Source organism: Lissotriton vulgaris, chromosome 5 (assembly GCF_964263255.1).
Source record: "Lissotriton vulgaris chromosome 5, aLisVul1.2, whole genome shotgun sequence".
In the NCBI taxonomy this organism is placed as follows: domain Eukaryota; kingdom Metazoa; phylum Chordata; class Amphibia; order Caudata; family Salamandridae; genus Lissotriton; species Lissotriton vulgaris.
The window spans coordinates 1,550,582,244-1,550,596,497 of NC_141693.1; the positions used below are offsets into that span (position 1 = coordinate 1,550,582,244).

Below are 14,254 nucleotides of genomic sequence, written 5' to 3' on the forward strand. Positions count from 1 at the left end.
CTCTTTTGGCGAGGAAATTGTTCCTGCAATGGAGGTTTGGCACACTCCCCACTAAAGCATTCACTCACAAATGGCGCCCTGGGGGTGACAAACTCTGTCCTTCCTGTAAAACCAAGAACGAAGATGACTTGCACATAATGTTTGTTTGCCACGCATACCGGAATCCCAGGAAGCGTTGGATTGCTCCGCTGTGTCGGAACCTGGGTTTTCGTGAATACCTACAAGCATACAGGGTTATGAAAACCAATACCCTGGGACATATTGTCTTTGCGGTGTCAAAATTCCTAATGGCAGCTTGGTTAATAAGGAAGAAAATGTCCCCCTGAATTGGTGCCATTGTGTTCCTTACCCCATGCAGATCCTCTAGCCTTTTATATGTAAATACTTCTGTAACATATGCATTCCATTTTACTGTGTATTTATGTACTATATTTTACTGTATCTTTTATGGCCCATTGTGGCCGAAATAAAGAATTTTTGGAATTGGAATTGGCTGTCACCTTTTCATTTGTGGTTTTTTGTGTGCTGCACCTGTCACGACAAGGATCTTATCTAATGATTTACTATGCCAGCACATTACACTCTGCTGTATATGCACAGTGAGCTACGGACACAATCCCAACACAAAAGCCGAAACAAATCCCTACATGCTGCCTTTTGCTTGATCACAAACTTAACTGTGCTGCCTTCAAATCTGTATCAAGCTCTCCTAATAGGCATGCATTAACACATCTGAATTTTGCACCTCTCGTGATTTTTGACCAATTGATCTTGTTTCTGTGTAACCTCTTGTTTCAGATGCTCAATAATATGTTTATATTTCTCCATGATAGTTAAAGAAGGCTCATTACTCAGACCAACTCTGTGGTTCTTCCTCTGGCCCTTGAAAAAATATAGTCTTACACTTGGTCCACAAATCTTTAGATACCACAACTGAAAATAACAAATCGAAATCCTCCCAAAGCACATTTGAAATAGTGAAAATGCTCTCTACCTCAGTATACTACTTTTCTGGCTTCTCTCAGCTTCAGGAAGTATATCTGTAAGTTACAAATCATTCCTTAACCAGGGTACATACACATATGCTCATCCAGGTACTTCTCTTAATAGAAATTCTTTTCCAACTGTCACTTCGTATTCTGAATCGCTCACACTCACATTTATTTTTGATTTAAGCTTTTTTGATTTTTCCAACTTTTCAAGATCTTTGTAAAGTAATCTTTATATCTCATCAAATTCTCTAGTAATAACAAGTAAATATTTCAGATTCCCACGTAAAACCTCAATCTTTTGTTTTTGCATATCTGTTTGTCAGTTTCATTCGACATTTTTCAAATGTAATCCTTAAACAAACCTGTTTCTGCCATGAGATCCATATCCTCATTAAGTTTGAAAATATTAATCTCCACCACTTCTCTCTCGCTTTGGGAAGATGGACCAGGCTCTGGTTCCTCTCTCTCCTTACACTTACCTTTCCTGTGTTCACTTCTCATTCTTGTTCAGGACCCTCATTATTTGGGGGTGGTCTAGCATCAACAATCGATCCATGCGCTCAACCTCTCTCTGAGTTACTCTCACCTTCAGCCTCTTTCTTTTCATTCTTGTTCTCCTCATTATTTTTATTTTTTGTCTTTTGTTATCTTTTTGTCTGAAACACCCCCACATTCTCCAGCACATTCCCCCTCTCTCCACGCCTTCTTCTGTAAACACAATCTAACATTCAGCCAGAAGTTAACAGCTTTTCCGATAAGACCCTTTAGAATTTTCTTATGTGCGTCCTCTTTTTCCACATAATCCTACTCCTTCAGTGCTACGAACTGTGCAGCTCCTGGCTGAGGCTTTTGCTCAACCATGAAACGGCTTAATTCTCAATCTTTTTCACATCAAACGTACCATTGACATGAAATTGAAGTTTTTTATTATTAGCGGTAACGTAATGCATTCTTCAAGCCACAAACCCCTTTGTATGTAAGCCATACCAGCATTTCATGGGCGGGGAACGTAGAGTCTCCTCCATTAGCAGGAATGTTTGGATTCTCCAGGATCGCTCATATTCAAATCTCAACCAAGCTTCACAATATGTGTTACGAATCACAATGCAGTTCAAAACAAGACACAGTTCACAATATGCAATGCCAATAAAAAAATAGATACACATAAACCTTTGCCTACCTACCAAGACTCGGGGAGGAACTCAAACTCGCCACGAAAAGTAATAGTACCTTCTGGCACTATCAGTCACATGAACCTAAGTTTATACCAGCTGCAGCCAAACTTCGTGTCCGCTCATCTACTTTCTTGCACAGAAGAAACACCACTACTCGGGATAAGTTCTCATTCACAACTAGACTATTTAGGATGTCTTAACTTCCGCTTATAGCCTAGTGCCACACCTTTTTATTGGTCAGAATTAGTAGGTACGTTGATTTCCTGTGAACGCCACCATTGGATTGTCCTGCCTGGTTTTGTTGAAGGAACAAGTTTTAGAATTGTCCTATGACATTAATGTGATGATTTCACCTTGCCACCAATTTCTAGGACTTGGTTTTCAGTCTATTGAGTCCTTTGTGTGCACCTGTGCTGATTTAAGAGTGTAGCAGCATGTGGGCAATACTGTTACAATCGTACTCTTGGTGTACAGTTGGTGCAGGTGGAAATGCTGCTTTCGCACTGCTCTTGTACTTGTGCATGTACTGCTGCTGCTGTTACACTGACTTTGTTGCTACTTCTGGTGTAAATTGTAGAATTGATACTGCTGCTGTCATATGGATAATTTACACCGATTGCAGGTAGCACTGCAGTTTTCAAACTGCTTGCAATGATGCCGGCATTAGTACTGTGGGTACAAATGGTGTCTGTACTCCTGGTGCAGGCGACACTTGCGCTGCGTCGCTGTTTTTGTACACCTGGTACATGCAGTACTGCTTCGGCTTACGGCGTCACTCTGCTTCTGGTGTTAAGAGAGTCTGCCGCCCCGAATTGCATCATACCAGTTACTCATCACATTGTCATTCCTGTTGTTGCTTTTGTTGTCCTAGCCTGTTACCTGTTTCCATTATAACCTGTTTAGTCTCATTGTTCGGTCTGGCCGGACAGTTCAGCAGAAAAAGCTTCCAGAAGAACTGCTCTGAGAGGTTTTAACTCTGTCCACATGTTGATTACCTTAAGCACAGCATTTGATTGGGCAAGAAATTGCCTAAGAGTGCTTGTATTGCACGTTTCATCTTTTGAAAGTTTATGCTCCATGCACCAGGACTAAGGTGGTTTTCGTGACGAGCCAATGAACAAGGCTATAGGCCTGACCTAGGGTCACCAAGCGTCCCCGATTTGTCAGGACAGTCTCAGTTTTGCCTCAAAGTGCCCCAGCAGATTTCTGCAAATGTAGTTAATGTCCCCGTTTCACAGTGGAGCCATTGAAAACAGAGAGGCGTTTGTATGTGTTCCATGGCAGAAATAGGTAACAGCGGTTATTAGAAAGCTATGTAATTAGCAGGTATGATACTGTTTTAAAAGTTGCATTTAGTTTGTTCCCTTTGTGTCTCGTTATCTGCTTTACTGTGATGATGGGCGCTGTCAATATGCGCCCTGAGATTGATGCCAAATTGTAGCACTTTTATTTTTCAAAATCTCACAGTGTTTGGTTTTCACAATCTGGTCACCCTAGTCTGGTCTGGTTATTATGAAAAAATATGACGAATGCAGTACATTTGATGTATTGATTATGAAAGATCATGTTAAAGCCAAAAGGCATTTAAGGATGGATTGTTATTCTACTCCTTGCGATCCATCAGGGAGGTATTTTTCTCACAAGATATCTTACAAATGACTGTATTTGTGTTTCCGTGTGTAATTTTATTATGACTTACAGCTGCCTTCTATGAAAGCTTATGTTCCAGTGCATAGTAGGTTAGGCCTGAGTTCGTTATGGTGACGAGCCAGTAATATACACTGTAGGATTGATTCGTTCAATGGGAAAACATATTTTCAGTGCCATGAGTTTGATCTGTGTATAATGAAAAACGGCAAACAAGTAATTTATTGAAGGGAATCTCTGTAAATATTTAAGTAGACATGGGCTTTGGTGTTCGTTACTAATTTTGAGGAAACCATTGTGGCTGAAGAGTTAGCCTCTGATAAACGTTCTCTCCCTCATAGAAGGACCTGGCAGTTTTAGTTGTGTGCCAGGCTCTTTTAATTAATCCAACTTAAAAAAGAATAAATACATGCTTGCATATCTTTACATTCATACACGTACATAAAGGTGATTTGTGTCAACTCTTCTGCCCCTGGTCTTTGAGAGTGTCCGTCACATTCTGGGCCCGTCAATAATAGCATACAGTCATTGGGCAGTGGGCCAGCCAACTTAATCCATAAACTCTATTACTGTGAATAATGACAATTTGCCTGATCACATCTGAACAGTATCCTGAAGTGAGTACACTTCATTATCAGGAATGGTAGGCTAGTTCTTCAGTTTTCAGTTTACTCCTTTCATGTCCCCTTTCAATTCTTCTCTTCACTTCTCCTTATTTTGTTTGTATTTTAGAGTGTCCTGCAGCTCCCCAGACAGTTCTACCAGACCACTCGCTTTCCACTCATTTCAGCTGTAGTGCACTGCGTTCCATGCACTCAGTGCTCCTTCACCATGCGTGTTGTCTTGCAGTGCCAATGTCAGTAATGTAACACTATATAAGCATTCCAAGATGGCTTCTAGGTTTAGAAGCAGTTTGTCGGCCATCTTGGATCTGTAAACCAATGATAGACTATGCACAGTGCCATTCTAAAGGGCCACGTAGTGTGATGTTTACTGAACCGCCTTCTTGGTTTTGTGTATAGCGAGACATTATTTTAGTGCTTCAGGTTGGCCAGCATTTTGTTTTTAAACATGACGTTCATGTTGGAACTTTAAAACAACAACACGCAATGTACAACGTCGTTACCAGGTGGCATCCATTGATTTGTTAAATTAATTTTTTTAATGCATGTTTATTCCAGTTATGTTAGGACAGCTGCATGTTTTCTTAATTCTACTTTTGTTCATTTAATTTATCTTCCATTTACGTCTGGTGTTTGTGTGCTTTTATTGTGACAGGGTAAGTAACTGGAAGAAAAAATAAGATAGTGTTTGGTTGAATGGATGCATGCCAGCATGGTCATGTTAAAGGTTTTTAAAGCGTGCAAATACCATTCGGTGTCTTGGTGCTAGTATCCACCATGGCGAGCAGTACAAAGGCAATCAGAAAAATTAAACAAGGGAACCAAAGAGCCAGATTTTAGTTATTTCCTAAATTGATGCAAATTAGGCTGAGCTGTAAGCTGGACGGGCAGAAAATTCCAGCTTTTAGAAGTGGAATAAGAAAAACCCCTCCCTCCTTAATGTGCTTTTTTGATGTTAGGGATGATCACCTGCATGGCTGTGCTTGATCGGAAATTTGAGAGGGAACATACCACTTGAAAATGCTTGCATGGATGCAATGCTTTGTGAGCCCAACACATAGCCTCATACTCTCTTACTCTGATATGCAGCCAATTCATTTTTTTAATAGTTTGCGAGGTTGAACAACATTTCGGCAAGTTCTTTAACCCTTGAGCTGCCAAGTTTTGCAGGGTCTGTAGTTTGAGACATCTCTCTTGAGATCCTAGATATAGAGCATACAGTAATTTAATTTGGAAATAACTAAATGTATAACCACTGTTTTTCTCAACTCAAAGGGGAGGAAGGGCAAAACTTTACTAAGTATTCATAGAATTGAGATGCAGGAGGATGTAACCCGTTTGGTATGGTCCATGAATGTAAGTTTGGATTCAAACATAACACCCAGATTTCTTAGTTTCTGGACTGATATGGGAAGGGGCCCTGAATTAGGTGGCCATCAGGTAGCGTTCTAATTAAGGTTTTCCCTACCAAACAGTAAAACGTCGATTTTGTCCAAATTTAGCTTTAAGTAGTTTTGCTGCATCTAGTCTGCAATGCAAGCCATGCAGGCATTGAATTGTTTGGCCACTTTTTCAGACTCTGAGGAGACTACAGTTTGGGTGCCGTCAGCGTAGGAGAATACTGCAAATCTGCAGGCTCAAATAAGTTCAACCAGCAGTGTGATGTATGCAATAAAAAAGTTGGCCTAAGGGAAGATCCCTGAGGGACCCCGCATGAAAGAAGAGTAAAAGAGGTAGAAGTAAAACCCCCAAGAGCCACAACTTTATCTTTATCTGACGGAAAGAATCGAATTCATTTCAATTCCGAGCTTTTAAGGCCTAGTCTTTGAAGACCGTTGAGCAAAAGAGAATGGGCAACCATATCAAATGCAGCCAACAAATCCAATAGGGTCAGGGCTGCACTGCCACCACTTTCCACAAAGGCTCTGATCTGTTCAGTGGGCGCTACTAGCGCAGAGTCTGTACAGTGTTTTGGTCTAAACCTGTGCTGAGCAAGATCAAGGCAGTTGGAAGATTCCAAAAAGGATACAATCGCCCGATTCATAGCCTTTTCAAGAATTTTTGCTGGTATGGAAAGTTGTGAGATAGGTCTATAATTCTGCACCTCAAGAGGGTCCAGTAAATGTTTCTTCAAGAGGGGCAAAATGGATGCTTTTTCCCAAGCAAGCAGTTGGAAAACAGCCAAAGGTGAGAATTCTATGTAGGAGCAAGGAAATATAAACTGAAGTACTCTTTGCTATCGGATGAAGCACCTACCGAGGACATAGATTCGTGGGGTCACTGGACTTTATAGTTTCAGCAAGTGTGGCCACTCTTTTCTCAGTGAATGTGTAGAACGTAGCCAGTACAAAAGAATCATGGCATACATCACCAAGGATAACAAGCATTGGAAATGCAATAGGTCTCGCATTAGGAAAGTTTGAGCTATTGGTATTGTAAATGACACTTTTTTAATTTATGTGTTGGTTTTGAAAGTAGCAAAATTAATAGCTTTGTCAGTTACAATGTCAATAGTTTTAACTTTTGCAAATGTGACACCTATAGCATTTGTAATGCAATGTGTGTTGTATTTACGTGACTTAGATGTATTGATATTACAAATAACAATGGCTTTTAATTTTGTAAATAATTAATACTTGAATAAAAGTTATTGTAATTTATAATGGCAATAGCTTAAACGTTTGTAAATAACTTTTGTGAAGATTATGTTCATTGTATTTTATTGTGACGAAAATCCAAGAACATTGCATTTGCACCTAAACACACACAGAGCCACACACATATAGATGTGGTGGTGGTGGATCTGGGGGATATGGTGGTGGTGGATGTGGTGGTGGTGGTGATGGTGGATGTCGGGGTGGAGGTGATGGTGGATGTGGATGTGGTGGTGATGGTGGATGTGGTGGTGATGGTGGATGTGGTGGTGATGGTGGATGTGTTGGTGGATGCGGTGGTGGTGGATGTGGTGGTGGATGCGGTGGTGGTGGTGGATGCGGTGGTGGTGGTGGATGGGGTGGTGGATGTGGTGGTGGATGTAGTGGTGGATGGGGTAGTGCAATGCAGCCTTGGGTGGTGCTAGTAAGGCAGGTGTAGCAAGCAGCCCTGCTAAGTTTTTCAAAGTCCGCGCGTGACTCGGTGCTGGTCCAGGTATTTTCTTAGTATTCTAGGACTTGTAGTCTTGTTTAGCCATTGAAAAGCAATGACTACAAATCCCAGACTTCAAAGGAAAACCTTGTGTTGCTGTAACTGGTCACATATTGACCTGTGATACGTAGCAGCTTTGACCAAGTGGAACACAGGGCTGCAGCTACCATTGGTGTAGCGGGTGCAGTGGCACCAGGGCGCAGAGCCCATTTGAACCCTGATGTTTGTTGTAATTGCTACCCCAAAGCCAGCCAACTACATTTTTCCTTGCTTTCACCAGGGTCTATGGCATCCTTGTTGTGCTACTTGTGGAACACTATTCAAATCAAGGGCTGCACGGTGTAGGAAGCTGACATTTGTTTCTCTGTATTCGTGAGTTCTAGTTGAGCATTTAATTCTGTGCTGTTATCAGTCTTTCTGTATCCAAAAGTTACTACTTTATTTTCCCTAATCTGCAAAGGTCAGCAGGCCGAATATGTAATGTAATAAAAAAATATATATAAAAAAATAGGGTTATAGGAAAATTCAGAAATTGGTCAGAGTGGCAGCTAAGATGCAAAGCAGAGGAGTGGATTGTCAGGCGCTTTGGGTGATCACTGGAGGAGTACCAGCAGGTGGGGAGGGGCTGGCGCTCACCGCACAGAAGGGGATCTTGGTGTGGTATTGCCCCACAACAGGTGCAAAGGGTTTAACACAATTCGAGGTGGGCGGCTGCGGTTTCTACATTCAGTAACATTCCATTGATGAGTAGCCAAACTCGGGAATCCCCTGAACCGTCACCAGTTTCTTCAATATTTGAAATTGATTTGACTAAAACGCGTGGAGAGCTTAGGAAATAGTGGGCGGATAGTGAAAGCTATACTTTGCTGGAAAGATGTGGGAAGCGGTTTCGTGATGTGCGTCGTACAGCTGTATAAACAGTCAATGGTAACATTGCTGGCAGGTAGGTGCTCGGTTGGACACCTTCAAGTGGTCCTGCTTTTAGTTAACAACCTTGCATTCTGGGACTTGTAGTGTAAGTGGTGATGTCGTACAAATGGGCTTAAACATTCCAGCAGCCAAAAATATGTTATCTAAGAAGCCAGGACAGGCTGAAAGTGTCAGACGGTACATGAGGACCCATGGCAGCTCTACTAGTAGCGTGTCCTGTTAAAGATAGTTTATCCAAAACCCACAAATATTTAATACCACAGTACTAGAGAGCAGCACCAGTCATTTTATGAAGATACTAGGACTTGTGTCTAACATGTAGTCTATCGTCGCATTTATATAGCGCTTCATCCCTTATGTGCGGCTATGAAGCATATTTTCAGACGTTTAGCATGTTACATTTTGGGGGAGCTTGTAGTTGGCATAGTGTTTTGTTGATTGTGATCCTCTGTACAGAGTTTTTCGGTGTCTTGCATGATTGACCAGAGAGGTGCTCCTAGCTTCTTTTAAGGCACAACGCTTAACAGCGTGATGGGAGGAGGACGATGCGGTGGGCAGGGGAGGGGGCCGAGCGGGTAAAAAAAAAAAAACAAGCTTCTGTGTTATGCGAAACGGCGGGCAGGGGAGGGGGCGGAGCGGGGAGAGGTGCGACACGGCAGGCAGGGGAGGAGAGTAGGAGGACGAGGGGGGAGGAGAGGAGGAGGGGGGAGGAGAGTAGGGGAGGCACGGCCTAGCGGCCGTGCAACCAAGAAGTGAGGGGGCGGAGCTGGGGGCAGTGGCGTCACTAGGGTTGGTGTCACCCGGTGCGAGTAACTCGTGGCGTCACCCCCTCACGACTTACCGCATGAACTTCCTCTGCTCCGAGTCCGCCAGTGGACACAGTCTGCAAATAACGGGACCATACAGAATCCTTAGTAAATTTAAGTCCTATATTTACAAAGGCCATAGAAGAAAAATTGAATTCAACAAGACCTATTCACAAAATGCATTTGGAGTGCATTAAGTAATGCTCCTGTTGAATTTCTTTAGGCACTATGACACGAGATTTTGAATTGTCCTCAAAACATCTAAAAGTGAAATAATTGGGAACACTATGGGGGTATTCAACACAATTAGCACAAACAGAAAGGACGGTGTGTTTACTATTTGGGAGTTGAACATTTCTGGACTGGCTAACAAAGGCATGAAGGAGTAAGTTAAAGAGTACTACTCCTGTAGAACTACCACTGAGGTCTCTCCTGATACAGCCTCACCTCTGCTGCACTGTACTTCCAACCAGCCTGGCCAACGGTTTTTTTCAGCGGCTGCTGGATGTGCACGAGACCTGCCGGGCCCACAGTGATACCGCGGGTCGGGTATTTCCATTGGAGCAGGTAACTCCTGCTATTGCCCTATCTTAGTAGCGCAGCATTTGGAATGGGGGCCAGAAAAGTAACTTGTAGTTAGAGTTTTAGAAAGACAAACAAAATAGAAAATCATCTCTAGTTACACTCAATATATGTAAACTGTCACTATGGTGGAACGGAGACAGAAAGAAAGACGCATACAGTGGCGCCCTATCTCACAGACCGAAGAAAAAGCGTTCAAATGATGCTGCAAATGGCATCCCATCATTAGCGTGAATAGTTCTCTACTCTATTACCTGCCTTCCGAACGGCTGTCCATTTTGTTTTGTCTGTCTGTTTTTCTTATGCCTGTGTATATGTTGTAAAGTGCTCTGATACCCATGGGCCCCGCCCTATAAAACTCTAAATAAATAAATATAAGTAGCAACTTACATAAATTTGGCTCCACTCAATGTAAGTCTACACTTTTGATTAACTTTTCTCTCTGATTTTATCAATAGGTAAAATAAGTAAAGTTACTCAAAAGTGTAAGAATAAATTACACATTTAAATCACTCACATTTGTAGGTTATCTTTTGGACCATTGGTGTAATGCCTCCCACCCCTGACACAATATACAGCCTTCTTAACTTTGAATAATCCACGTTCAGCTATGTTGTCTGGTACTAATATTTGCATAATTGACCTGTTCTTATGTTATTATTCCAAAAATTAACTTATTTGATTATTAAAACAGTTGTGGCCTTCCAATCCACGCTCGTGTCGAGTTTATACTATGCAGTGAAGCAAGATTATGGCAGTAGAGTGAGTCTTTTCAGACTGTGCTTGGGAATGAGCAGGGAGAGCCTGAGGGATGCCCAGGGTGCACAGTTTCGCACTGGTTGTCAAAGCACACTGATCTGCCTCGGCGGGTATTCTGTCCCAAATAGGTCCAGTAATAAGGTGTGGAGAGAATGTCAGACGTCTATCAGCTCGCAATGCCTACTCATTCACGAGGACTAAAACGGGAAAAAAACTGCACAGTAAAGCAGGTGAACTGGCCCCGAAGACGAGAGAGATCAATCATTGGTTAAAAATGGTTGTTAGGGAGTATCTGAAGCCTCGCAGCTCCTGGGGCTTTGTTGGAGGCAGATAACCTCAGCCGGAATATGCAGGTGTATGACTCATTTAATCCACACGAGCCTCCGAGGCAGCGGTGAAAAAGTGAAGGCATTCAATGGATTTTCCTTTTAAACGGCGGACGGCAATAAAGACTTGTATAGATAGATTGCTTGAGAGATACCTACGCAGCGCTTCAGTTTCTACGATTGGACCTGACCTTGTACGAGAACCCTCCCCTCCCCTTCCCTGATACACAGTTCTTTTTCTCTCCTTAATCCCGACTGAACTTGAAGCAAAAGTATTTTTACATGTGACCAAATTCTGTTACAGTGATGATATCATATTTTACCTTTTTTTTACACTCCACTGTGGTGGTGGCTGGCCTGGGCCCCTTCCGTGGGGGGTTTAGCAAATCGCCAAGCAGCACTCCCCTGCCTACAGACTCTCCACTCTCAGTCTAGGCGCGTGGTGGTTGCGCACGTCAGCGAAGCACAGCGCGGGGGCTGGGCCAGGGCCGTCATTGGTAGCACTATAAGATTGACGGCCCTGGGACCCACACACTGGGTACGCCGCCGCCACGCAGCGCACCATCACCACTATGCTAGTAGGTGGTGGTGCGTGCGTGCGTGGCATGCACTGCAGTATTTGTTGTTGTAAGCTGCAGGTGTACTTGCACAGTGCAGTGCACTAATAACTGCACGTAATTGGTGTCACCCTAGGGGATGGTGTCACCCGGTGCGGCCCGCACCCCCCGCACCCCCCTAGTGACGCCACTGGCTGGGGGAGGCTGTGAGAGAGAGAGAGTGGGCAAGGCAGGCGGCTGGGGGCATGTGCACGCGCTTTTAAGCTCAATGCGCATGCGCATTGAGCTTAAATTTCACGGGCACTGCAAGGAATCGCCACGATTCCTTGCAAGTTGGTTAAAGAGTGTTTAAGCCCCCATAGTCTCGCAAGCTCGATGCGCATGCGCATCGACAGGCGAGACCTAAAACCACAGCCATTTCTGTTGATGAAGATGGTATGTCAGTTGTTACGGTGAACTCCGAATATATTTTGTTCACTTTGGTGAAAAAGAAACTGACTATTTTATCACATAGCCATTGATCTGGCGTGACTGCGTTTTTATTACCAAAGTTAGATAGCGACTTTACACTTTTAAAGAGCTCCGTTGTGAACAGCTGACTTCATTTTCGCCATAAAAGAATTGGATTTAGTGGCATGGATTTATGTTTTATATTCCTTTATCATGGATTTGTATTTGACTTTTTCCTTCGAGCCATAAATTATCTTCCAAAGTTCTTGGTGCCTGCATTTTCTTTTAAGTTCCCTCGACTTATACCAGGGTGCCGATGGTGAGTATCTGTGACTGGATCTAGTTTTAACAGGAGCAAGATTAGAAACAGCAGCATTAACCCATGCAGCACAGTTAGCCGCAGCTTGCTCAATATTGTAATCAGTAGTAGGTTGGGATTCAGACAATACATTATTTAGCTGAAGATTGTCTATTTTCTGCCCAGATCTGCATTTTATCCTTGCCAATGCCTTCAACGTAGAAGCAGTTGGAATTGGGCTGATCAGCTTAAACGTAATGGCCCTGTGATCAGTCCAAGCTAAAGGGATAATTTTACCTACCACTAGGTCTGGATTGTTTGTAAATATGCTGTAAAACATGTGAATGGCCTCATGGGTTGAAAAAATGTACTTGTTGTAAAAGATCGAAACTCTGGAGGTTGTCCATTAGTTGCTCTCTGTCTCTGTCATCGATGCATTCTAGATAGAAATTAAAATCTCCTAGAATCGTAACATTCTGGAAATCTACAACGGATTCCATGAGCCCCAGAACGGACTAAATGAAGTTTTCCCCTAGGACCAGGGGGATGATAAATCAGGAGATCATTGAAGTAGTAAGTATTATGAATTTTTAGGTTGAACATAAGAGCTTCACAATTCATATGTGAAAGGGATTTATAGGTAGCCTTAATATGGTTGTGAAAAATGATAACGCCACCACCTCTCTTATGTGGTCTGTCAACTCTTATTAGATCAAAACCTTTTGGACTAACTATTTTGAAATCTGGTTCAAACGGCAGTGTTTGCCCATGTCTCAATTAAACAAGCTTTCTGGGATTTCTACCTCCAAAAAGCCTGCAAATTCCTGTTTGTTTAATTAATGAACTTGTGTTCAGGTGCAAACAAGTTATTTCATTGTTTGCCCATAAAATGAGAGTCGTGGCTAACCTTACAAACAGTCAGCCTCCTTGTTGTGTACTGAGCGGAGGCCATTTTGAAATTAAACTACAATTATGACAGGGAAATTGAATAGTAGAAACATTGAGGTCAAGAGTGGTTTGAGAGGTAAACTTACCTTATGTACCAATTTCCAAAAGTTCATCTTTAGAGTATTGTTGGACGGCAAAAGGGCCAGGGGTTCTGCCGCTTGGTGCTGTCCGGTCGCAGTCAGGGTTGCCTTTGGTGTGCCTTCGATGCACCATCGGCATGGACACGCTTTCTGGTTCATTAAGAGGGCCATGGTTGAGGGGGCATGGCAAACGGCAGAGACGCGCTAGAGCGCTGCTGGTAAAATGAGAGGGCAAATAATAAACAGACAACTGGGGTCCAGCAACCATCCTCGAGCAACACAGGCTCCTCTGTGCAACCTGAATACTGGTGACAAAAATTAAAAAGTAAAATAAGATCGAAAACAGTAAATCATAAACAGGGTAAAATGGCACAAATACCTTCAATGCGTCGCAATTAAAGATTAAAGGGAGCCAGGCACCTCCCAATGTGGCCACCAAGGACCTACAACAGGGGTCCCCAAACCAGTCCTGGAGGGCCGGATCCATGACAGATTTTTGGGATATCCCCATTGAGATACATGTGGGTATTTTAAAAATCTGGCATGGATCCGGCCCTCCAGGACCGGTTTGGAGACCCCTGACCTACAAGGAAGGCGGGAGTCATCTCGGCTCCCGGTCCACGCGCTTTCTCTGTGCAATTTTCGGCGTTTTCGGTTGCAAACACCGGTGAGCAAGATAGCGACTGCCCCGAACTGTCTGGTTGCGGATTACCCTAAATTTCAATTTGTGACTTTGCCAGCGGCTGGTTGCTGAACCTTTACAAGCACCCTTACAATCAGGCATCAGGCCGGACAGGACACTCCTATAAGACGCTTTGGAGAATCGTATGACCATAATTACAGCTCCTGGTACGGAACACCTGAGGCACTGCAATTGTGGACCACAGTCTCTCATGGACTTCTTTACTTTTCCCTTTGTCCTGCCCGCCATTTTGCT

General features: G+C 43.1%; 1 protein-coding gene across 4 annotated transcripts in view; it reads left to right on the forward strand.

Annotated features, from left to right (window-relative positions):
- Positions 1–14,254, forward strand: part of SLC12A6 (solute carrier family 12 member 6) — a 734,261-nt gene that overhangs the window by 330,109 nt on the left and 389,898 nt on the right. The window lies entirely within an intron of this gene.